This window comes from Peromyscus californicus, unplaced genomic scaffold (genome assembly GCF_007827085.1).
Source record: "Peromyscus californicus insignis strain IS unplaced genomic scaffold, ASM782708v3 Scaffold_1__1_contigs__length_55948999, whole genome shotgun sequence".
NCBI classification, from domain to species: domain Eukaryota; kingdom Metazoa; phylum Chordata; class Mammalia; order Rodentia; family Cricetidae; genus Peromyscus; species Peromyscus californicus.
In genome coordinates, this window is record NW_026294492.1 from 1670440 (window position 1) to 1695770 (window position 25331).

Here is a 25331-nt window from a genome sequence, read left to right on the forward strand (position 1 = left end):
TTGCGACACTTTATAAAAAATGGGGATATGTCACATTAAAATTTTCTGCAATACTAAAGAAGCCATCAGTAGTCAAGTGACCACTTATGTAGTGAGGGAAAGCAGTTATGAATCACACATCTACTAAAGGCCCACTATTCAAAATATATAGAATTCAACTCAGCAGCAAGTGAACTAATAACCCAAATCAAAAGAGAACAAATAAAGGAATTAAATAGTCATTTCTCAAAAGAAAAGACACACAAATGGCCGATATGTACATGAAAACTGTTAAACATCACAAATCATGGTACAATTAAAATCATGATATGATTTTTGCCTCATTCAATCAGGAATGTCTAGCACAGTGGTTCTCAACCTTCCTAAAGCTGTGACCCTTTAATACAGTTCCTCACGATGTGGTGACCCCCTCAAGCATAAAATTATTTTCCGTTGCTACTTCATAGCTATAATTTCGCTACCGTTATGAATTGTAATGTAAACATCTGTGTTTTCTGATGGTCTTAGGCAACCCCTGGGAAAGGGTCATTCAACCTCCCAAAGGGGTCACAGCTCACACATTGAGAACTGCTGGGTTGTCACCAAAAAGACAAAACACAGCCAACATTACCAAGGATGTGGATTTAAAGGACCCCTGGAGCACGGCTAATAGGAATGTAAATCAGCGCGACTGTATTGGTTGTTGGGGGTGCCGTGACAAAACACTGACCAAAAGCAACCTGAGGAGGAAAGGGTTTGTTTCAACTTACAGTTGCAGCCCACCATTGAGGGAAGCCAAGACAGGAACTGAAGCAGAGACCACATGGAGGAAGAAAAACAGGACCAACGCTGTTTACTGGCCTGCTACCCAGGGTGCACTCAGCTTGCTTTTTAGACAACCCAGAACCACCTGCCCAGGGATGGCACTGCCCACATTGGGCTAGGCCCTCCTAAATTAATCAGCGACCAAAAATTCCCCGCCCCTCACCCCCCACCACAGACATGGCCACAGGCAACTCTGATGAAGATGATTGCTCACCTCAAGTTTACTCTTCCCAGGTGTGTGGAGTTAACAAGGTAGCCACCACAACAGCCATTATGGAGGTGAGGATGGAGGTTCCCCAAAAGGTTAAAAAATGTAACTACCATATGACCCCACAATCACACTACCAGATAATACACCTGAAGGTATATGGGTATGATGGATTCTGATTCATGAATCAGTGCATCAAAATTTTAACTGTGGACCCATGTTTGTTACATCATTGCTACTAGCCATAATTACGTTATATACTACATCTGATGTTATTTTGCCTTTCTAGTTGAATTACTCCTTGATCACCCTCTCTCCAATCTCCCACATCTACCCCTGGCTATTGAAACTACTATTCTGTTCTTTATTCCTATGGATTATACTTTTCTGGACTCCATATATTAGCAAGAATACTCATGGAATACTTGTCTTCCTGTGTCTGGCTCATCCCTCTTAGACATAATGCCCTTAAGATTCATCCATGTTGTTGCTAGTTACAGAATTTCCTCTTTTTCAAAGGCTGAATAATAATTCAATGTGTATATACATCACACTTGTCATCCATTCATCTGTTGATAGATATGTAGGTTAATTCCAAATCACTTCAAATAAATATGTGATAGTGGATGTTAGTTTCTTGACCAAAACATTTCCTAATGCATGCATATGTCAAAACACCATGTTGTGTACTATAAATATACACACAAAATGTATTATTTAAAGTTCAAATTACAGGCATAAGACCAGCTCAGTGGTAAAGTGCTTCTCTTGCATGCGTTCAACGACTTGATTTGATCCTCAGAACTGAAAAAAAATATATATTAATTTAATTTAAAAACAGAAACAGGACTGGGGATATAGTTCAGTCAGTAGAGTGCATAGCTACACACACACACACACTAATGTACAAAATTAAATTTCAAAAGATGACTTTTCAGATTTTTTTTATTTCAAGACTAGCAATAATTCCCAGATGACTGGGGCTCCTTGGAGATTCGACCTTGTCAACTCTTCTTTGTTCAGCTGTATCTTAATTAGCTCCACTTTTTTTATTCTTCTTATTGTTATGTGTAAATTTCTTATATTGGTTAATTTTTCCTTAGGTTGACCTCACTTTCTCAGCCTGGTGCTAGCCAGTTTTGTGGCAAGGCAGGTTTTTGTTTGTTCTGTTTTGTGACAAGTTCCCAGGTCTTGCCAGAACTCAGGGTTGTGTGCAGGTTAAAGGGTGCAGGGTAGGAAGGCACAGACACATCCGGGCTTCTAACCTCGAGAGTTATGGAACTACACTTCCCAGCAGGCACTGCAGCTGGCCTTTTCCATGATGAAAGGTGTGGTCTCAGGCCAGCGTGCACTGAACGGAGACCATGCGGCTTCTATTAGGGGAATTATGGAGTACATTTCCCAGCATGCACTGCTCAGGGGTGTTGCCAGTCCGAAACGGAGCGCTGCAGACTACAATTACCACTATGCATTGGGCCAGAGCCGCTGGCGAGCATTGGAGAGCAAAGGACTGCAGTAACCAGCATGCTGCGCACTGCCCCAGCATGCCCCGCGGCCTGGGCATTTGCCCTGCTAAGCGGGCGCTGCCGAGGAGTGGTGAGCGCTGCAGTGTGGCCCCTGGCTCCTTGTGTTCTCTGTGTGAGACTGACTACTGTGGCATGCAGAGCGCCCCGATTGTTTAAATAAAGAAGCAGAGCGTGCATTTTAACACGGCTTGGTCAGCGCAGTGCAACCAAGAATTCTCATGTAGTAACCATGCATGACAGAAAGTCCGGGTTAGGGCCTCAATGACAGCTGGACAGCCGTAGTTTCAAAGCGATCGCCTTTGATTTTGGATGGGTGCCTGTGCACCTGTCATTCTGTGCATCTGTATGCAGTGTCTGAGTGCAGCGATCGAGGGTGGGTATGGCTTGAGTAGTTCCTTTCTCGGAAAGAATTCCTTATTGTTTGCAGCAAAATTTTCCAGATTAGTGGATTGTACAATCTACATCCACTCCCAGGCTTGTCTCGCCAGACAGTCTGGTACACTCAGCCATAGCCCCGACCTGGCTGGTACGTGATTTAGATTTCTGGTCAGTTTCCTGTGAGCCCCGCAGAAGTTCCACGGTGGTGGCCACTCTGTGCAGCACCTGCCCTCCTAGGAACTTGAGCAATCAGGACCTAATGTGCCCAACCTGAAGTGGCTGCCTGCAGCTTCTGCTGGTTATAGCTGGAGAAGCCCCACTTGCCAGTTCAAAAGAGAGCTAGGGCCACGTCGGCCTGTTCTCTTCCTTAGGATTCTATAGGAGCATGCTAGGTTTGGTGAGCTGTGTGCCTACAGGCTCTTGCTGGGGGATTGTGTGTCTGTGCTTGATTCTAGTTTAGATGCAAAGATAGAAGTCTGAGGAAAACATAACTATGAAACAAAATCTCGTGTGAGCCTCTAAATTGACTATGGTGATATTTTGTTGTACTCGAATAAAACCTGGCTGAAGATCATTGGACAGAGTCAGCCACAGAGTCAAACATAGAGGTCAGGCAGTGGTGGCACACACCTTTAATCCTAGCACTCTGGAGGCAGAGATCCGTCTGGATCTCTGTGAGTTCAAAGCCACCCTGGACTACATGAGATTGATCCAGTCTAGGAGAGAAACAGAGCCAGGCAGTGGTGGCACATACCTTTAACCCCAGTATTTGGGAAGCACACACACCATTAATCCCAGCACAAGGAAGGTTGAGAAAGGAGTGAAATGGCTGGGCGGAGAAACGCACATAAGGCGTGAGGAGACAGGAACTATGGCCTTTTCCGCTGAGGACTCAGAGGCATTCAGTCTGAGGATTTGTGGAGATAGGATCTTGCCTTCCTTTCAGACTGAGGATTCTGTAGTGGTAAGAAGTTTCTCTGGTGGCTTGTTCCTTTGTTTCTCTGGTCTTTCAGCATTTACCCCAATATCTGGCTCTGGGTTTTTATTATATGACCTTTTAGAATTCATGCAACAATTGGCCCTTACACGTGAGGAAAGGAAAGAGGTGTGCATCTGCCAATTCTGTCCAGTGACAGAGCATCCTGGTTTTCATGGTTGGAATCAATTGTAAACCCCCCTGCCAGACACTGAAGATGAGTTTCTGGCCCAGGGTGAACTTGAGCTCCAAAAACCCCAGCCTAGCTCCAATCATGCTATTGTTACTAACTTACAAATAGAGGGCTATGCATTTTTGTTTTGCACTGGCCCTCACAAATCCTGCAGCTTATCAAGAACTAGACATCTTCCCCTGGGCCTCAGTAAGATAGGAAAACCAGTGGGGAAAGCTTCCAAAGGTGTTTTAGCTGTAAAAGCCTTTTGCAAAGAAAAAGGTATGTAGAGCTCAGGCTTAACTCCTGGGATAGGCTGATCTCTTGGCCCTTCCTTTTCTTCTTCTTATGATAGAGAAGGTGTCTGGAGGAAGAAGAGTCAGTTAGGGAACCTGAAGCCTCCCTGACCACCAGAGGCAAGAAATCTGTTTCCCTGTGGATGTAAGTAAAGGTGATGCCAACATTTCCAATACATGCAGGTTCAAGGGTCCCCTGGCCTCCTTCACAATTTCCTTCTCTATGAATGAGGGCGAAGTTCTCAGCAGAAAAAAAAAACCCAACCCACATCTATATTAAAGATTCCACAAGACTAGCTGACCAGAACTTTATGGTTGTAGAGAGTTGAATGTTACAGATCTGTGATCAAATTTTCTTGTGTTTGCCTGATAACTATCCATTGTCTGCCTTTATGTCTGACCTACTATCTTGAGTATCAGGTAGGTCATTTTCAGAAGGTATTAAGAGAACACAAGCTTCCACTGACTCTAAAGCTGAGAATTTCATCACAGAACTTCTAAAATCTATAACAGATTCCTCTGCTTTTCTGTAAACCTTTCTGTTGCTGTGACAAAACATTCTGACCAAAAGCAACTTAGGGGACAGAGTGGTTTTAACTTGTACTTCCAGGTCAGTCTATCATGAAGGAATGTGAATTTCCAGCTTGTTCTCTGGCCTGTTCACAAGCTCATGCTTATCTAGCTCTCTCATACAGCATAGGACCATCTGTGTAGGAATGATGCCATCCACAGTGCGCTGGGCCCTCTTATATCAGTCATCAACCAAGACAATTCCTCACAGACATGACCAATTTGAACTAGGCAATTCTTGAGCTGAGACTTCCTTTCCCCTGATGACTCTAGATTGGGTTAAGTTGAAAAAAAAAAAAACTAGCCAGCACACTCAAATACCTGATATTTCCATCAATGTATTTGAAAAGTGTTTAGATTTATGACTTTCTTTTGTTCTCTAACTACAAAAACTTCATAAAACCATTTCTGTGTTAGTGCATGATACTTGAAGCCATCTGATTCTGTGTTCCAAGGACATGATCACACCCATTTGGTTTCAAGAATATACTATCTCTTAATCCCTTTCAATGAGAGCTATGTTTGATATTGGCACCCTACGCTGCCTGATGCTCACTAATGAAAAGCTGTAGTAGGTATCTAGGGAACACTTCACATAAGCATAAGGCTTGCTTTTTCACACAAATTATTATTGTTGGTAGACATCAGTGAAGAGTTCACTGCACACATGGAGTGCTGCCATGAATGCCTATGGACACTTTCTGGCCAAATGCAAGAAAGGAAATCTGATCAAGGAGCAAGAACAGTGGGCGAGGCTAGGTTGGGGAGGTGGAGGCAATGAATGAAATATTGCAGGCAGCATGCCAAATAAAATAATCACATACAGACTGATAATTACTTCAAGGTAACACTCACATGCAAGACCTGGAGCGTTTTGTTTATAGAGCAAGAATTCCCAGGCAATGGAAATCTTAGGTCTAAAGGGACCAGGCTGGTTTGGGAAGATGGGAGGTTCTGGAAATGGATGGTGGCAGTCATTCACAGCAACCTGTGTACTTAAGGAGGGATGAAATGACAAGGTTTTTAATATGTTTATTTCACTGTAGCAAAGACTGAAGGAAAATGTTGCAAAGTAGAACTCCTGGAAGTGAGGCAATGTCAGATTAAAAATTCAAGTCACAACCCAGGATTAACAGTAGAATGGACCTGCAGAAGGGAAGGGCAGTGGAATTAAGACATAGCTTTGAGAGCCGTCCAAGGGTGGAAGAAAATTAAAACTTAGGCAAAGTAGGAGAGGGCGCGCAAAGGTTACTAGAAAAACAGTGGCCAGGATTTTAATGCAAGAAGCGTATTGAGTGTTGGAGCAGAGCAGAGAAGAATAAAAGAGTAACGCCTTTAAGTTACTGACAACTAATCCGTAAACTGGAAATCTGAAGAATGGTCATAGGGAAATACACCACAGGACTTTTCCAAGGATTAATCACAAAAAAAGACAGCAGGTTTCTCAGACATGAAGAGCCAGAAGGTACTTGGACAACATTGATAATGCACTAGAAAAAAACATTCCAGCTTAGAATACTGTAGCAAGGATGCAGTAGGTTCATACCAAGCTAAATTATGAAGGAAGGGCCTCGTTTGTGAGGAAGGAAGTGGTCTGAGATGGGAGAAACTGGACTGACAGATACAGAGTGCATAAGAAAGACATCAGCAGATGAGCAGAAGGTAACCCACTTTAAGGGAATTGCCAAACTTAACCAAAGAAAGTAAGAGAGCAGGCGGCTCCTTGGAACGGGACTCTGTGCTCCTTGACAGGAGTAGAGTAAGGTGGAAATGCTACTTCTTTGCAAATTAAGGTATGGATGTAAACCTCTTTAGTGAAAAATTAAAATTGGATAGAAACATTCAAAATATTTCTAAGTTTCATTAGAAAAATAAATCATTTAATTGAAAATTTAATAGGGACTATTTCTCCCAACTGTTATAAAAATGTATGAAGATGTGATAATTAAGAAGGTTTTTTCCCCCACCCCTAGAGCTAAGAAAGGTGGCCTGGTAATGGAAAAGAACAGAAAGTGTGTTAGGTCAGAACTAATTTATAGAGCAGGTGAATATACAACGACAGTGATCCTAACCTTAAAGGGAGAGGGGCTTAATATGCTGGAAATAACAGTCTCACTTAAAAGCAGTCACCTCTAAAACTTCCAGGAGACAATTATGCAGCAGAACTCAAAAGCCTTAAATGTGCCTGGCTTTACCTCATAGGTTCTACTTCTAGAAATTTACTTAGGTACAAATGCCAAATGAGAACCTCCACGTGTCTGTGCAAGAGCTGTGACATTAATGTTCACAGCTGTGAAACAATTGAAGCAACTTCAGTTTCCTGTAGTGCGGTGGCAGATGAATCATGGGAGTAAGATGATTGGGTACCTGTTTTTTTTAAATTTATCAGTAACTGACATTATGTCATATGATCAAGCAAACTTCCACAATAGCTTTTCTTTTTCCATTTTCTCGTGTGTGTGTATGCATAGAGATACATGTGTGATCATGCATGCCTGTGCATATATGTATGCACATATATGTGGAGGCTTGACATTTATGTCCATAATTATTCTCCAGGACTCTTCCACCTTATACACTGAGTGATATAGGTCTTGGGATATCCTGTCCCTATTTCCCAATGCTAGGATTACAGGTGGACCACCATGCCCACCAGCATTCACGTGTGTTCTGGGGGATCCAAATTTAGTCCTCAGGTTGGCCACTGACCTGTCTCCCTGGACGTTGCAATAGCATTTAAAGGTTTGTTATATGGTATGTTAAGGAAACCATCTGCCTTAAGCACCAACCCAGAGCTGGAAGTACTGATGGAAGGCTAGACCTGGGGAAGGCATACAGCACTGGAGACAACCCATTGGAGAACCCAGCAGGAAAGTTACAGAAGGAGCCAGTCTATGGGCAGGACAAGATGGCCACTTTGACCGCTGCCCACAACACAGAAAGATCCTCTGAGTATTGGTGTCCACAGTCCCGGTGCACCCTTTTTGCTGACCCTCAGCGTTCTCCAAAGCAGATTATCGGCATAAGTGAGTATCTGGAAATAAAGTCCAACTAGAGTGAGACAGGAAAGGAGAACATTGGCTCCTCCCATGAAGCTGGTAGTTACATTTTTGTCATGGTTTGGATACAAAGCGCTCTCTCAAAGACATGTGTGCTGATAGCTTAGTCCCCAACTGGTGATGGGATCACAGGGGTGCTGTGGGTCAATCCTGTCACAGCTAGATGGAGCACCAGGAGGTGGAGCCCAGTTGGAGAAGTAGGTCATTGAGGGTACCTTTGAAGGGTGGATTTTTGACTCTGATCCCCTCTCCCCCTACTTCTTGTCTACCATTAAATGAGTGGTACAATCATCCACCATCATGTTTTGCCAGAACATCAAAGGCCAGGTGTCCCTGGACTGAAACCTCTGGCACATACACCAGGATAAATCTTCCTTTAAGTGACCTCAGGTGTTTTGCTGAAGTGGCAGAATGCAGATACATATTTATGGCGTGTAAACTTCCAAGTTTTTCTCTTCATCCTTGGGTATGCAGTATGATGATATTTGAAGGTGGGGTCTCTAGGGTGGGATCATCACACTATGATTAGTGCTCTTGTAAGAGGAGGAAGACACCAGAGTGCTATCCTTCAAAAGACAGTGTCTACAGCCAGAGAAAGCCTCATCTAGATTTGGTTATTACTCGGCTCAACCTCAGGCTTCCAACTTCCAGGACTGCAAGGAGGTGACAGTATCTCATCAGTGACATTCTGCCATGGTATCCTGAGCTGACAAGATACCTTATACCTTCTTTTCCTATGTCCTTTTGAGGTTGAAACCTCAGGATCATCACTGTCTTTTCTGACCCTGGTGGCTCAGTCTACCTTGCAGGCTTGTTTCTTCTAGCATTGAGAGGAAGATCCCCTGTGGGTCTCTGTCTTGGAGAGACACCCTCAAGCCTAGAATGTCTAGGCAGCTCTCTAGTGTCTTCAGATGAATGTTTCATTGGGCTTACCAGTATCTTCCTGGTGGGGCAATGATAAATATCTAGCTCCTACATGTTTGCATCAAACAAACTCCAGGTGTGGTTTGGATAGGGAAAAGTTCACATGAGCTGTTAGCAGCCAATCTGGAATATCTGGACACATCCACTGCTGCAAATGCCCCACCTAAGATGAGACAGGTCAGGCTCACGATCCTTCGGGTACAGTGTACAGTCCGTAGACAGACAGCATTCCTAACTGACCATCTCTACGGCCTCCCTCTGCAATGCCACCTCAAGAATCTTAACACAACCCCATGTGCTCGATAAACTCAAGCCCACATCACCTTCCTGCCCCACTTATAGATTTCTGATGGAGACGACTGCCAAGCCAAGTGACACAGCTGTTGTTGGAATTCAATAGCTTTTTAAAATGACATCATGGTTTTCTTGCCTAGATCCAGACTGACTTGATGTGTTGGAATAGTTTGTGTCTTTCCCCCTCTGCTTGAGAAATGAGAAGAATAAAGCCCGTGACTGGAAAGGAGGGTCAGGAAGACTACAAATATTTGGGAAGCGACATGGTTTGAGCTCTCAGAAGAGAAGTGCCATACAAATGATTGTTTTTAAAGTGCCACGTGTAGGAAATGCAATCCAGCTTTTTTAAAGAAGTGTTTTGGAGTTTCATCCCAATTTCCTGATGAATGGCAACTAATGAAATGTTTGTCTGGGACTCTGAAGAGGCAATTCAATTGGCTGCATGTAGATAGATAACACCAGTCGCTTTGATCTTGCAGACCAAAGCATCTTATATGATGATAAATTATACCAGGTTTCAAAATCCTCTAAATGATGTTATCTGCAATACCCTGCCTTCTTACTATCTCCCATTTTTATTTTCCCTCAGTGAAAGAAATAACAGTTTGTAAAGGCTTATAAATTCCAACCCTTATCTTTTAAAGTGGTTGTTCCTTTTCCTCATCTTAACATGCAAATAGACTGCCTTTCTGTAGCCTTTGATAAAGAGCTAGAGGAAAAGTTCACAAGGGTTTGATAAACCATCCTGAGAAGCCCAGCCAACAACAAAGACATACAAGGAATTTATTATCTGCAGTGCCATTGTGTACAGACCCTCACTTGACATCCTCAAGGATGCTGAGCACCATGGTAAAAGATGCTCAGAAAGGAGGCGGGGCTAGAGAGATGGCTCAGTCTTTAAAGTCAAGGCTCCCAACCAAAACATCAGAAAAGGGGGGAAATAAATAAGCAGAGATGTGGTACAGAGTGTGAATCTTCTGTCCACAGAAGAATGTCTTTATTTGTCTATGCAGTGCTGTGAGCGTGGCTCAGGGCCAAGAGACTGTCCTAGGCAGCTCATGCAATGTGATATTGCAGGATTCCATTGACCTTCAAGTCTACAGATGCCTCTGCTCAGCCACAAATTGCTATATTACCTTGGGAAGACCCTTGGATGGTTAATATCTTTCTCTGTGAAATGAGGGGTAAGCCTGACCTGAGCTGGCCATGGCGATGCTGTCTGCTTCCTCTGTCCACAGACTCATATATCCAGTCAAAGGGACTATAGAGAAGAGCCCAGCTCTCTCCACCTGCCCATATTCAGTCCCCACATGATAACTCAAACTCACAAATCTTCCTCTCTCTTTGTTTCTTCTCCCTATTTTCCTACTAATTTTTATCATGTTATTTGTGTTTGTAAACATTATCATGCTGATACCTGGCTAGCCTTGTATTTTATTCATAAGGAACCCTATTTTATATTTAAAAATAACTGGCAAAGATTGGGCATGTTCAAAGTATGCAGTGTGATGATTTGATACAAGTTCACATGCACTAATTGCTTAGCACACCACTCACCCATATGGTACCTTAGCTCCTCATCCATCCTTATCCAACTTAGGGTAAAGACTGGCAGCTGCTCCCCACCCCGGCTTCAGTGTGCGGCATGTGTGTAAGATGTACCTACAAGTAAGATGAGAGTGTTGGTCATACAGCATAGTATCATCTACCTTCATCCTGCTCAGGATGAACATTGTTCCAGGGCACGCGCACACACACACACACACACACACACACACACACACACACACACACACACACACACACACACACAGTTAGTAAGGGCCATACCCTTTTGGAAAAGTCCTCCATCATTTTGGTCAATTTCTGAAAATACAGTCATTTGGTTTCTAGAACTAAAGTAGCATGTTTTTTAGACTTACACCTTCCCCACCTCACATCTATTCATACACAGCCTGATGGCAAGCACATACTATGCATTACTCACCAATCATGGGGCACAGAACACCTTCCTCCATCTGAACACTGTAAGAAGGGATTTCGACTCTGCCCTGGGGACCTGGCTCTCCTCAGAGTCCCAGTCATGTTGTCTATATGTCTTTCTGTGACATTAATAACTCTCCTAATAGATCTGTTACCCCAAAGGACAGTCCGCCTCACTGTCCTCCTTAAGCCCCAAACCCAAAACCTTCCATGCCCCACACTTTCATTGTCCCTCATCCCCTGCTGGGCACTTGGGTTGTTTTCTTACGCTGGCATTGTTGAGTTACCCCATGCCCATGGGAACCCTCCGGTACTATAGTGGTCCTTCCCAGTGCGACCTTCCTTCCTTCCTCCCTTATAGGCATCTTCCCTTAGCTTTACCATCCCGTGTGCCTAGTGTGAGTCCTTGACCAACACTTACCTGAAGGGAGAAGCAATCCTCTAGAGGGGAATAAATGTGCAAATTAACACCAGTTATAAATCGTCAGTTGGCGTGAGGGCAGGGAAAGAAAGAAAATATCCGGGGAGGAGACGCTGATCCCCAGACAATAAGACCATCTGGGTACACTACCATGAGATTCACCCTCCTGTTGCAGCTCAGTAACCATCAGAGCAGATGAGAACTTACAGGTTGCGTCAGCCTCACCGCAGGCCTCAAGGACACAAAGAAGAACTGTGAGAGCATCCTTAGACTTGGGCCGGTGCTGGACCTGCTGCTCCTCTGGAAGGCATGGAAGAGAGAGAAAAGAGAGCCCCCACACGCCTACCCTGCCTTGCAATTCAACTTCAAAACCTCAGACTCAGCCCCTCAGTGGATCCTGTTCATGTCACCGTATCTGTCACCTTCTCTGTCACCTGGTCACTCTGACCTATATCTGCCCTGGACCTGCCCACCCAGCCCAGGCTCACTCTGACAGATTCCCCCAGGTACCACTGACATCTCAGCTGCCTGCTGCTCTGGCATGGGGAAGCCCACCCTAGCCTCTCCTCTGTTAAGAGGCTTCCACCCCCACCTCCATCCACCCACCCCTGTGATCCTGCTTCATTTTTCCCCTCTATGTTCTTGTTCCTTCACCCTACCCTAGTGTTTCTGTTTCCTCCCAGCAGCCCTGTGTTCCTGCCTGCCTGCCTGCCCTCTCCCTCCACATTCCTGCTTCCCCTCTCTGCCCAGCCCCAGTGTGTTCCCCCACCATATGATGTGCCTCTGCTTTCTTTCCTCCTAGACCTTTGCTTCCTTCACCTCCATCACACACACACACACACACACACACACACACACACACACACACACACACACAGCCACCTGATACATGGTATTCATTTGTCTGCTTTCTGGGAATACGGAGGCAGTCTTCCTTCCTCTCAAGTCCTGATCCAGCAGAGGTCATGACACACCCTGGATATACCCTCACCTCTTGGTATCCCTGAAGGACCTGTGTACCTGCTCCTGGGATGTCTTGACAACTAGCAGTTTCTGGCTAGCAGCTGCAGGATTGGGCCATCCCTTATGCCTATCACACAACAGGTGCTTAAATAGCCTTTTCTCAGGGCATTTGGAGCACTGGTAGTGCTCCCAATGTAACTAGAGCCACAGTGACCTCACTAGGACTTTGCTGCTGTGAGGAGGCCAGCTGCTGGCCCAGTCTGGGAACAGCAGTGCACTGCCCACTGGCATGGATGTGCCCTCTTCTGGTAATTGACCTTCTTGTTACTCTCAGGAAGTCCTGCTATGAAACTCCCCAGAGACTAGATAGAAGGGTCTTTCAGGGTTCCTAAGAATCAGTCCCTCCAGGTCACCCTCATAATTGCCACTTCCTTTTCTAGTGGCTGAACCACACTCTAGTTTCCCTGGCTACCCTGGGAGGAGAATTGAGCCACCTTGGGATCCTTAGACCCTTGAGGCTCAGAACTCCTGGCCACAGGAGCAGCCAGAGCAGAGTCAGGGGCTGACATCCTCCACAGGATGTCATCATGATCCTAAACACAAAGGAACCCCAGGGAGCGGTGCATTTTGTGCATCCCCACAAATAGCAGCTATCAGGCAAGGCTCAGTCTCAGTACCTAGTCCAGAGGGTCAATGAGTAACAACAACAATAACCAAGCAGCCAACCAGGATCCTGTCTCCTCGGTTCAGACACTTAAGCTTCTGAAGAAGGAACATGGGAACATGCAAGGGCGGGGTCCTGATTCTGGAATTCGAACACTGGGCAGGCTTCAGTATTCTTCTCTCCCATGATCCTGGGCGTGGCCTGAGGTAGCCCTCTACAGATGAGGGTGTTTGCCCAGATGGCCTCTGAGGTTCTGCACAGTTCCAAAGATCTCAAGGTCTCAGGTATCTATTTTACATATTCTTCTTCTCCTTTTTGATTTTATTTTATCTTATTGGAGACAGGGTCTCATGTAGCCCAGAGTAGCTTCAAACTCAGTATGTAACCAAAGAAAACCTTGAACTTCTGATTTCCTTCCAAGACTCCCATGTGCTGGGATCCTAGGAATGTACCACAATGCCCAGTTTATGCAGTGCTGGGAACTGAACTCCGGGCTTTCTGCATGTTGGTCAGGTTGTCTACCAGCTGAGCCACACCTATTTTTCTTTATCAAGATGGAATCCACTCCATCTTTCAAGGTAAATAATTGGGTGGCATTTAGTACATTCACAAAATGGTCCGACCAGATGGGTTATTATTTTTTTAATAGATAGGAAACAGAGAAAACAAAGGCCCTGAGAAATTAAAGGATGAGGTTTGGGTTGTCACTCTGTCCCCCCACCCCCAGGGAACATCACCATCCCTGCAGTGACAGGACTATGATGTGGGGCCCACCAAGCTGGCAGAAGCTCAGCAAGAGCCCAACTCCATGTCAGCCTTTGACTGGCATCCTGGATTTCACCTGACACCTGAGGTGGCATGCTGGCCCACTGGGACTGCAGGTGTTCAGCTCACAGCCGTCTTTCCTCTCACCTCGGGGTCTACATCCCCACAGATGTCCTTGTCACCAGCCGACAGCCATGAGCACAGGAGAGCCCTAGGAACTGTCACACCCGGGCTCTAAGGAATGAGATAAAATGCAAGCAGCCAGGCCTGCTGGATGAGGAGTGCCCTGGAGAGGCCAAGTCATGCCATCGGTGCCCCTGTGGAGTGCAGGGGCTGCCACAGACCCTGGCACCTGGAGATTTATCCAGCTCCTGCTCAGCATGTTGGCCGGGTGGAGAGGGGGAGTTGCTGTTCTGTACAGCAGCCAAGCATTTGTGGAATGGAATGCTAGTGGCACTGCAGTGAAGAGGGGTGAGCAGCCACACCACATGTGCCACGGTTCTCACAGCTAAAAATAAAGTCTGAAGCCAGCCCTGGCCTCAGGTTCCCGTCATGTCTCTAACGTCTGAAAACGGATGTTGATGCTTTCTTCTTTGGATGCATCTCTCCTCTTTGGTGTATGTGTGAGTGGTGTGCATTAATGTCAGTGCTCTGCTTTCTGGGGGAAAAAATCTGTGCATCTGTATTTGTTGTAGTTTTTAAATATATCATGATGACAGCTTTATGAAGATGGAGATAAAAATGCACACAGTGAATCTGTGCTTCTGTGTGCCTACCACTGTGCCTCCAGTGTCCTAGGTCCCTAGTCAGGAAGACAGGCATCCATGACCCTGTGGAGACAACGCCAGAGGCAGTAGATCAGTTGCAGCTCCGAGTAGAGGGTGGGGGGCTGGGCTCCTCCTGCACAAGCCTGGCTGCTAGGCATCTGCAGTCAGCATTCATTTCGCAGTGAGGAAGCTGAAGCTCCAGAGGTCGTCCAGGAAGTGACAGGTGGAGATGTCCCCAGCGTTGGGCTCTGGAGGGCCCTTGAGCCCTGGACTGTCTCAGCCCCTCCTCAGTCCTCACTTCCCTGGGTGAAATCTCTGATATGACCCCTAGCTGGAGCAATGGAAAGGTAATTTTCCCCTGGAGCACTGGGAACGTGGTTTATGGCTGCTGCAGAGAGCACTCTCCGAGAGACTCTAAATTACCCAGCTCGCTGAAACATGCTTGCATGAATAATAGATCCAGCCCAGATGCAGAGCGCCTCTTGTGCAATTTCTCAAGGCGCCTCGAGACTCTCTCAAGGGTGCTTGCTGAGGTCACAGCCTACTTGAGCTATTCCGGGCTGGGAGAAGCAGAAATCTGCAGGTGGGAAGACACCATTCCTCAGCAGTGTGGCCTCTTGCCTTTGTGAGGGAGGCAGGCTCTGCCAGGGCTATGTCTGTAGGAAGGGGAAGGCTGCTGTCAGCTCCTGCTCTGGAATAGAGTGCTGCTGCAGGCTTTGTGATAGCTGCTCCATTTAATCCTCCCCAATTAGCAAGGTGGGCACGTCCCGGTGTCATAGTGTGGAAATGGCTAGAAACACAGAGCTCTTCCTGGCCCATGAGTACGTGTCACAGCAGGTAAAGGGAGCTTTAAAATTTGAGAGCAAAATGCACGCCTTTCATGAGAGCTGCTCCCCAGGAAGGAGGGGGCTTTCCTCCTAGCCTCACACTGGGCTCAGCGACCTTGAGCATGTCACTGTCACCACAATGTTCCTGGATCACAGCGACCTTGATGTCACAGTGTGCAGGAGGTACCCACAGTGCTTCCCTGCTACATTCTTCTGATCTTGAAGAGAGGATGCTGTGCTCCCTCAACAGCATGTGACAGCCATTGTTCTGTTTCTGTGAAATCCGCAATAGCTTAGGGAGAGAACAGGAGGCTGCACAAACAGGCACCTCGCTTCATGTATTTGGGGTGACAAGAAAATCCCACCTGTATTCATGTCTGGAGCAGAGTAATGGCTCCCAGTGATGTCCTGGTTCCCACCCCTGTAAGCTACGAATGTGTCTGTCAGTAGCAAAGGGGACTTTGCAGGTGGGATGGCATTACAGATCCAGAGATGGGGAGATGAACTGAGGTGGGCCATGACACTCAGGGTCCTAAGAGAAGGAAGAGGGAGCGTCAGAACCAGAAGGAAGGTGATTATGGGAACAATTTGAAGGATATGACTCGCCTGCCAAGGAAACCAGCAGTAATCAGGAGCCCTTCCACCCTAGTGGAAGCCATTCATGACCCAGCTGTACTGTGCTGTTTCCCAGCATGCTGTTCTCATAGGTGTGATACTTGCAAATGCTGAACCACCATACTCCCTGTCCTGTGGAGCACCCTTCTTGGTCCAGAATACACATGTAGCCATCTCTGCACACTCAAGGAGGGAAGCACAGAGGCACTGTTGCCAGTCCCAGCCTGGTTTGCTGTTGGGCATTGGGTGTGCTCACTCAGGGATGGATTCAGAAGCCTCCTTTCTGATACCTCTCTATGAAGGCAGAAGCTGAAGACGTAGAGCAGAAGAGAGGGATCCACTGAAGCCATCTGGGGTGGGGTCCAGTTTCTTTTGGGATATCTGGGAATGAGACATGGCTCATGGTCTGGGCAGATAGTCCTCTTAAAGGCTGCTGCATCCTCCTCATCCACCACTGCTGAGTTTTCCAGTCCTCAAAGGCCATGTGCACATCCTTGCTTACCAGCTACCACCAGCCCTGAAGTGCTGTCCCAACTCAGGGGGTAGAAGACACCCCTCTGCCCATATACACCCAGCATGCACTCAAGAAAGTTCTGGGACCTAGTGAATTTAACATTAAGAGACAGGCACGGGGCAGGGATCTGAGACAGGTTTGTGGTAGGGAGGTAGGAAGGAGTATGGGTGCCAAGTCTGTCCTGGCTAGTTTTATGTCAACTTGTTACAAGCTGTAGTCATTTTGGAAAAGGAAACCTCAATTGAGAAAATGCCCCAACAAGCTTGTGGTGCGTTTTCTTGATTGATGGATGATGATTGGGCCCAGGTCACCACAGGTGGTGCTACCCTCGGACAGGTGGTCACTGGTGGCATAAGAAAGCATGGTGGGCAAGTTATAAGTGAGTAACCAGTAACCAGCAGTCTTACATGGTCTCTGCATCAGTTCCTTGAGTTCCTGCCCTAGATGATGGACTACAAGTCATAAGATGAAATAAACCCTTTCCTCCCCATGTTGCTTTTGGTCATGGTCAGCAATAGAAAATGTAACTAAGATAAAGACCCGTTGGGGGCCTGAGGCTTGCTCTGCATGAGTGTTTGTCAAGGCAAGAGTCTCTTGTAGGAAGCAGGAGGAAGGCAACATGTCAGAACTTCCAGTCATCACATGAGCTTACTGTGAACCTGGCTTTGCTATGCCCAGCATGATCCCAGAAGTGGTTTTGCCTCACTCGTGGTGTGATGACACAGGAAGCAGCTTTTTCAGAATCAGGGTTCAGGATTACATACACTGTATGCCCATAGGGGACCCAGGGTGGAATCCTAGGGTTCTGTTTAGTACATGCTCACAGGGAACCCTGAGTGGGATGCCAGGGTTCTGTGTAGTGCATGCTCACAGGTGACCCAGGGTGGGATCTCAGGGTTCTGTGTAGTGTGTATTCATAGGGGACCCAGGGTGGGATGCCAGGGTTCTGTGTAGTGTATACTCACAGGGGATCCAGGGTGGGATGTCAGGGTTCTGTGTAGTGTGTACTCACAGGGGACCCAGGGTGGGATGTCAGGGTTCTGTGTAGTGTGTACTCACAGGAAGCTCAAGGTGGGATGTCAGGATTCTGTATAGTGTATACTCACAGGGAACCCAGAGCTGCACATTAGAGTTCTGTACAGTATGGTGTCTGCTCATAGGAAGCCTGGGCTAGCTCATTAGGACTCTGGGTTATGCATCAGCCTTACCTTTCCCACTCAGCTGCAATCCACTCTCTCTGGAAATCCTCTTCATGCCTGCCAGAACATAATAAATGTAAGATGACTTCAGTTCTTAAAGCCAGTGTCACATGAGGGTTAAATCACATCACATGCCTCAAAGTCAGAGAGAGAAAGAGATTGTCTAGACAAATCTGGAAGGTCGTACATGGAACTGTCACATGTATGCATGTTGCTAAATATATATGTGCCGCCAAATCGAGCACAACATACATGGAAAGTTTGAGGCATTGAAAAATTTATTTTAAAAAGAAAGAGAAAGAAATGATGATGTGTTAATTTCTGAGATAATGCCTTAAATGCAAGACTTAACTATGGAAAAATTTTAAATTAAAATATTTTTCTGTACAGTTACAGAGAATAAAGCTTACAACTTATTATGCTGCATTTATCCTCATTTCAGTATCTTAATTTATATGCAATTTAAACCCAGCCAATAATAACTGTGGGAACATTACCTCCTAAGACAACCTTTGTGCAAATGGTTTCACATAAGCCTAAGAAGTTTTCAGTAATGCTTTCTCTTTTGCTCAAGCTTACAAATTATATTGGGAAAATATTTATATAAAAAGTAAGGGGCAAAGGGGCAGAGGGTTGTGTGAATGTATCTAGACAATTTGATACCTACCTACCCTTGGGTGAGTTGCCTTGCACTGTGTGTATGCCCAGGGAGCTGGGAGTCTAATACTGCAGGTGTTTCTGGCCCAGCCACTTGGAAATAGAAGCTTTGTGGCTTTGGGGGAGCCTGGTAAACAGGAGGTCAGAGACTCAGTCTGCTGGGCTGCAGTAAGTGCCAAGATAATGGGCAGATGATATTGATCCTCACCCTGGGGAGCAGAGCAGGGGCCATTCAGTAGCTATGTGGACCCAGACAGAAGCTGAGTGGGGAAAACTTAGGGTTCATGAGGGAGGCCCCTGTACCCCCACATCAGCACAGCATCAGGACCCAGGGTGTTCATCTCATAGCCACCCTGGAATACATCTCCACTCACCAGTCCCAGACATGTGCCTGACTGGACCTCCAATGGGGTCCTGGCTGTGCCCTGCATTCCCTGCAATTTGTCCCTCTTTCTGACCCTGGGAGGGGACCAAGGCCTAGGCCTAGCCTCCTCCTGGGATATTCAGAGAAACATTCAGAGTTCAGGCCACAGGAACCATGTCTGGCTTTCCAGCTGCTCCATATCAGCTTACTTTAGTCCAATGGCTCCATGGGTGCCCTGTTCAGCAGGAATGTGGGATTCTTGCTCTGTGGGGCCCTCAACCATAGCTATTTCTCCTTGTCTGATTCAGAGATGAAACTAATGAACATCTGCAGAATGCACATTGTAGCATTTGAAAACCCCTGGCCTCCTTCAATCCCATCTATCCTCATGAGGAAGGGCACTTGCCAGATGGCCTCAATCATTCCCTCAGAACTTTGTGAGGGAAGGTATGTTCTATATGGCCTCCTTCATTCCTGTTGGCCCCTGAAAGGAAGAGTAAATACCAAGCAGCCTCTGTGGTTTCATATGACCTCAGGAGAAAGGGCATGTCATAGACAATCCCCCTGATTCTGATATAACATCATGAAAAACAGCAAGTGTCATAAGGCCTCCATTACCCCATCAGCCTTTTGAGGAGGGCATGGCCCAGATGCAATGAGGCTCAACTGTAGCTAGAGTTTTCCTGCCTGGCCCACAGTCAGGACAAATCTCTCTCACCTGCCAGACTCACAGCCACTCAGACCCGACCAAGTAAACACAGAGACTTATATTGGTTATAAACTGTATGGCCGTGGCAGGCTTCTTGCTAACTGTTCTTACAGCTTAAATTAATCCATTTCCATTAATCTATACCTTGCCACATGGCTCGTGGCTTACCGGCATCTTCACATGCTGTTTCTCATCATGGCGGCTGGCAGTGTCTCTCTGACTCAGCCTTCCACTTCCCAGCTCTGTTCTCCTCCTTGTCCCGCCTACACTTCCTGCCTAGCCAATGGCCAATCAGTGTTTTATTTATTGACTAATCAGCAACACATTTGCCATACAGAACATCCCACAGCACTCAACATTCCTCCATATACAGCTGGACTCACATTTTCAGTCCATCTTGAAAATATCCCTGCTCAGTTAGAAGTGCTTCTTCCGGCTCAGGTACCCTGAATGCCTCTCTTCTCTCCCAATGATGGCTGGCTACAGAGGCTCTGGAAACCCACACCATGGAAAGATCTGGATCCTAAATGACAGCCTGTATCAGAGCTCTGCTGGGCTATACCCTCCTCTGAAACAAGGGACAGAAAAGTACTGGGTGGGGAAAACACTTTAGTGAACAGCTCAAGCAGGTGATCCTCCATGACCTACAGGTGCAACCCTTGGTTTCAGTTCTGCACCTGGCACACGTTGGTGTCTGCAGGGTCCTGGTCCAGTGAGAAAGAAATGTCAACAGTGCTGAGGCCCTGAAATGGGAGTGGGAGAGTAGAGTGGGAGATTAACCTATCCTGATAAAAATGCGTAAATTAATATTTTCTGCCTTCAAAATGAGAAGCCTACACTTTAAAGTTCTATAGGTTTTTTTTCCCTAAGCTTAGAAGCTGAGAACAAAGCAGACACTCCATGAGGCACCAGGTGCCAGGCAGGGTAGACCAGGTTAGCTTATGAATAACTTTATACAAGTCTCTCACAGAGCCCCACACATCATGGATTTCTCAAAAAAAAAAAATCGTTGAGTGGCTAATCCCAGGGTTAATGTAAGATGCAGGCTTTCTACAAATTAAGTTTATCAAATTAAATGTTAGTTTGGCTAATTATTGTTTACTTTGGGGAAAAAACTGTTGGATTTCTATTGTCAACAAGCTGTGAACGACCCTTGAGCTTAAAAGTTAGGGGAAAAATTAACACTCACAGCTTTAATTAAGGCATGGAAGAAGGACATGATATAAAGCTTAGAGCCTGTCACACCTACTCACATCCCCAGGAGCTTGTGGGGGCGACTACTGGGTGACTTCAAAAGTAGAGTTGAATTTGAACCCCTGTTGCAGCATGAAGGCTGTGAAACTTCTCCAACATTCACTTTTCTTTTCTATGAAATCATGTCCATAAAGTTCTGTTTCTAGAGTTGCTTATAAAATACCAATTTACTATGTGCTGAGATCCTCATATAAATGCATCCTGCCACCATGTATCCTCATGCTACCTGCCTCATCACATTGCCTGCCCCACCACACCACCCTGCATCAAATTACCTGCATCATGCCACCCTGAATTTTCACACCAACCTGCAACACACCATCCCAGATCATGCCACCCTGCATCATCACACCACCCTGCATCATCTCATCAACCTGCATCATCACCCTACATCACCACACCACCCTGCATCATCACCCTACATCATCTCATCATCCTGCATCATCTCATCACTCTGCATCATCATCCTGCATCATCTCATCACTCTGCATCATCATCTTGCATCATCATCCTGCATCATCTCATCACCTTACATCATCATCCTGCATCATCAGACCACCCTGAATCATCAGACCATCCTGCATCATCTCATCACTCTGCATCATCACCCTGCATCATCTCATCACCCTACATCATCATCCCACATCATCTTATCACTCTGCATCATCAGACCATCCTGCATCATCATCCTGCATCATCTCATCACTCTGCATCATCAGACCACCCTGCATCATCACACCATCCTGCATCATCTCATCACTCAGCACCATCACCCTGCATCATCACACCACCCTTCATCATACCACCTGTACCATCACACTGCCTGCAATATGCCACCCTACATTGTGCCACTGTGGCTGCAATGATCACAGTGCAATGGGGCACTGCTACCCCAATGCTACATTTAACCTGTTCTGAACTTCCATCAGGATACAAGGTGAATTACTATTGAAGAGGACCACTAGAAAATCTGAGATGAATGGTTGTCTAAGGGAACATCCACTGCCATCCTAATTGCCCCCTCCTTCATCCTTTCTCCTCTGAGAATGCCTTCCTCCCTCAGCCCACCTACACTCCTCCAAGAGTGCCCTCTTCCTTTAACCATCCTTCACCCCCCCTTATCAATCCTCTCTTCTTCCAGATTGCCCCTCTTTCTCAGCTCACCACCCCCTGTCCCTAGAGTACTCTTCTCCCTCATTACATCTTCCCTACTCTGAGTATTTTCCTCCCAGGGTCACTTCTTCCCTGGTCCACTCTCCTTCTACAGACAGTGCTCCCTCCCCACAGTCTGTGCTCCCTTCTCTCACTTGCTCAGTCTGACATGGAAATACAAACACCTAGGCTCTTGTTTTCTCTATGTGTCTTACTTCTTCAGTTGGTGGTGAGGGGGGGGGGGGATGTTTCAGAAGAGACATCATCACAGAACATTGTGGGAATTCAAAACTCCAGGTGGAGAGTGTCTCCCATCTGTGTTTAAAGATTCTATTTCTAGAGCAGGAGGTAGCTGGGACATGGCTCTGGACTTCAGGGGAAGCTGCTCTGAAGAAATGGGCCCAGAGAGGAGCAGCAATGTAAAGACCCCACAGCTCTTCCCAGGCCTTTCCTGCCCTTCCTAGAGAAGGTCTGTGAGATGAACACATCTGAGAGTAGAATACTGACTCCTACAAGGGACCCATACGTCCTTGGAGGTCATTGATGACACTTTGCCAACAGAAATCCTGACAACTGTAATCTGTATCTTGACTTGTGGACGATATTAAACATGGTGTCTCCTCTACTTGGGATCACCCCTGCTTGTGTTTGTGGGCTTCAGTCCACTCACCCTTTCAGCTCTCCTGACGAGATGAAGTCTTTCCTGGCAGTCTTTCATGGGATTCTCTCTACTGCATCACCATAAGATACTCATCAATAGTCCAAGTTCTGACGATGTACTGTGTCACTGCTTCTAGATCACCGTGACCAAATATCTAACAGAAACAGCTTCAAGGAGGAAAGTTCAGTTGAGAGGCTACAGATTGCCATGGCAAAGACAATCTCTCTCAGTTGTGGTACAAACTTGCAGGGTGGCTGCCCATACCTTGGTAGATTGGCAAATAGAGAGATCAGGCCAGAAACAGACCTGGGTTATACCCTCAAGGTCTGAGTTCCCCAATGACCTACTCTACTAACCATGCTCCCACTCCGAATATTCCACAGCCTCTATTCTATCAGTTGGTAACCAAGTGTATGTGCAAATGAACCTGAGAAGACCATGTCAGACTCAAACTGCCATTCCATTCCAGCCCCCACAGTCTCATCAAGATTTCATAATGTAAAAAAAAAATTCAGTCCTATAGTAGGACAGGCCCATAGGGTTGAGGAAATTGACTCAGACCAGTTGCCAAGGCATGCACATAACATACTCCTTAAGAGCCAAACTGGAGTCTGCCCGGGGCCTAGCAACAGGAGCTGTCAGAGTTCCTGGTCTCTGTCAGAGTTCCTGGTCGCTGTCAGAGTTCCTGATCATGCCCAGCCAACGAGGGACAACCACACAGACTGGGTGCTGGGAGGGGGGTATATAAGACCTTCCCTGTTATTGAATAAAGGAGTTCATTATTTGCATTCAACAGACTCCCGGTGTCTGTGTTGCTGATGCCGCACCTTCTCACCCCCTACCCCGAGGGATCTGTTAGAATCCAAGCAACACAGTCCAACTTCAAAAGTCTCCATAGTCTTAATGTTAAAAAGTCCAAAGTCTCTTTGTAAATTTGGGGCAATCTATGAATTATGAGTCTCTGTAAAATTAAAAACAAAAACTGAGTTACATGTTTCTAATTTATGATTACAGAGAGTAAATACTCCCTTCCTAAAGTGAGGAATGGGAGGATAAAAAGAAACTTTGGATCCAGAGAAGACCAAGATAAGCAGGGAAACATCAAGCCTTGTAGCTCTACATATGGCATGTAGCATGTCATGCGGGCTACCACAGGCTTGGTTCCATTCCTGCAACCCGTACACCAGCAGCTCAGGTGGTGTCTTGCTTAGATTGGACCCATCCAGCATGTGCAGCTCTCCTTGGAGGAAGTCCCATGTTCCTGACACTTCCAGCATTCTGGGGTCTTCCCTGAGACTGACACTTTGCCATCATAGTTCATTTACAGCTCTCAAGGGATCCTTGAGGATGCTCTGGCTTGCTAGGTATTACCTCTCTGTGTGTATGCCTAGTTTGCTTTCTCTTGCTGTGATAAAACACTCTGAGCAAAAGCAACTTAGAGTAGGAAAGGATTTATTTTATCTTAAAGGTTAAAGTCCACCACTGAGGGAAGCCAAGACGGGAACTCAAAGCAGAAGCCTGGACCAGAAACTGTGGAGGAACTCTGCTTACTGGTTTGCTCAACCAGCTTCTTCACACCGAGGGATGGCACCACCCAGAGTGGACTGGGCCCTCCTACATCAATCAACAACTTAGAAAATATGTCACAGCCATGCCCGCAGGCCAATTTGAGGTTCTCTCTTCTCAGGTGTGTCAAGCTGACAACAAACATTAACTGTCACACTTTGTCAGCCATCCTCTGGAACACTGGTGCAAGCCTCGTTGGTTCTGCATGCCTACAAAACCAGCATTGTATGGATGGTGTCAAATTCTGTTGTCAGCTTGAGATATATGCTGGAGCACTTGGACCCTGATTGCAGCAGTCTATGGATGGGTACCTGTGGGGCTGAACCTGGAAAACATTAACCTAGCTATCCCTATTTGAGCAAGGTACCTCAGAGCCTCTAATTTACCAGTCATATGTTTTAAAGGACACTTTTCCAAATGGGCTTGCATTTTACACCATGGAACTTCCTGTGGGTGATCAAGTCTTACCCTAAAGCCACCGTTCCTATTGGCCCAGTGAAAATGTATGATTTTTCTTTAATGATACCAATGCCCTTACCAATTATAGCCACTTGGTCTACAATTTTAAGTGTCCTGCATGCCTTTCTTTGCCAAACAGCACACTTTTGTTGTTGTTGTTGTATATTTCTGCTCTGTTTGGACTCTTCAGTCTTGATATAAATCTGGCTAAACACAATAGACAGTACCCATGCCACAGCCTAATGACTATGCTATCTTGGAATCCCTACCCCCCCCCCCAAAAAAATTAGTGCATTAGTTTTGAGTTGAGTTTCATTCATGATTTCAAGACAACACCAGAACTCAGACAAGTACTTTGCTAGGATGTAGTGTGAGTGGCCCTAGGTGACTTCCCAACAGAGTCCTTGTTTTTGTCCAAAGCTTCACTAGCACAGTTGTGTTTAGTTTCTCATTTCTATTACATTCTGGTCTTCCAAATTCCCAGAACAACCTGTAAAACATTAATCACAGCATTCTGTGCATCTCTGGCTCACTTTTTCAAGACTACATCAAACTGGTTCCAGGAGCCTAAAAACGATATAGAG

The 25331-nt window shown here is 46.1% G+C and overlaps 1 long non-coding RNA gene across 4 annotated transcripts in view; it reads right to left on the bottom strand.

The window, feature by feature from the left end:
• Window positions 1-13865: 13865 nt before the first annotated feature.
• Window positions 13866-25331, bottom strand: part of LOC128115253 (uncharacterized) — a 310255-nt gene continuing 298789 nt past the window's right edge. For all 4 annotated transcript variants that reach the window (XR_008220050.1, XR_008220051.1, XR_008220049.1 and 1 more), the window contains 2 exons: window positions 17935-17982; window positions 13866-16593 (listed from right to left, as the gene is read on the bottom strand). This is a non-coding gene — a long non-coding RNA (uncharacterized LOC128115253). The remainder of the gene's footprint in view (window positions 16594-17934; window positions 17983-25331) is intronic.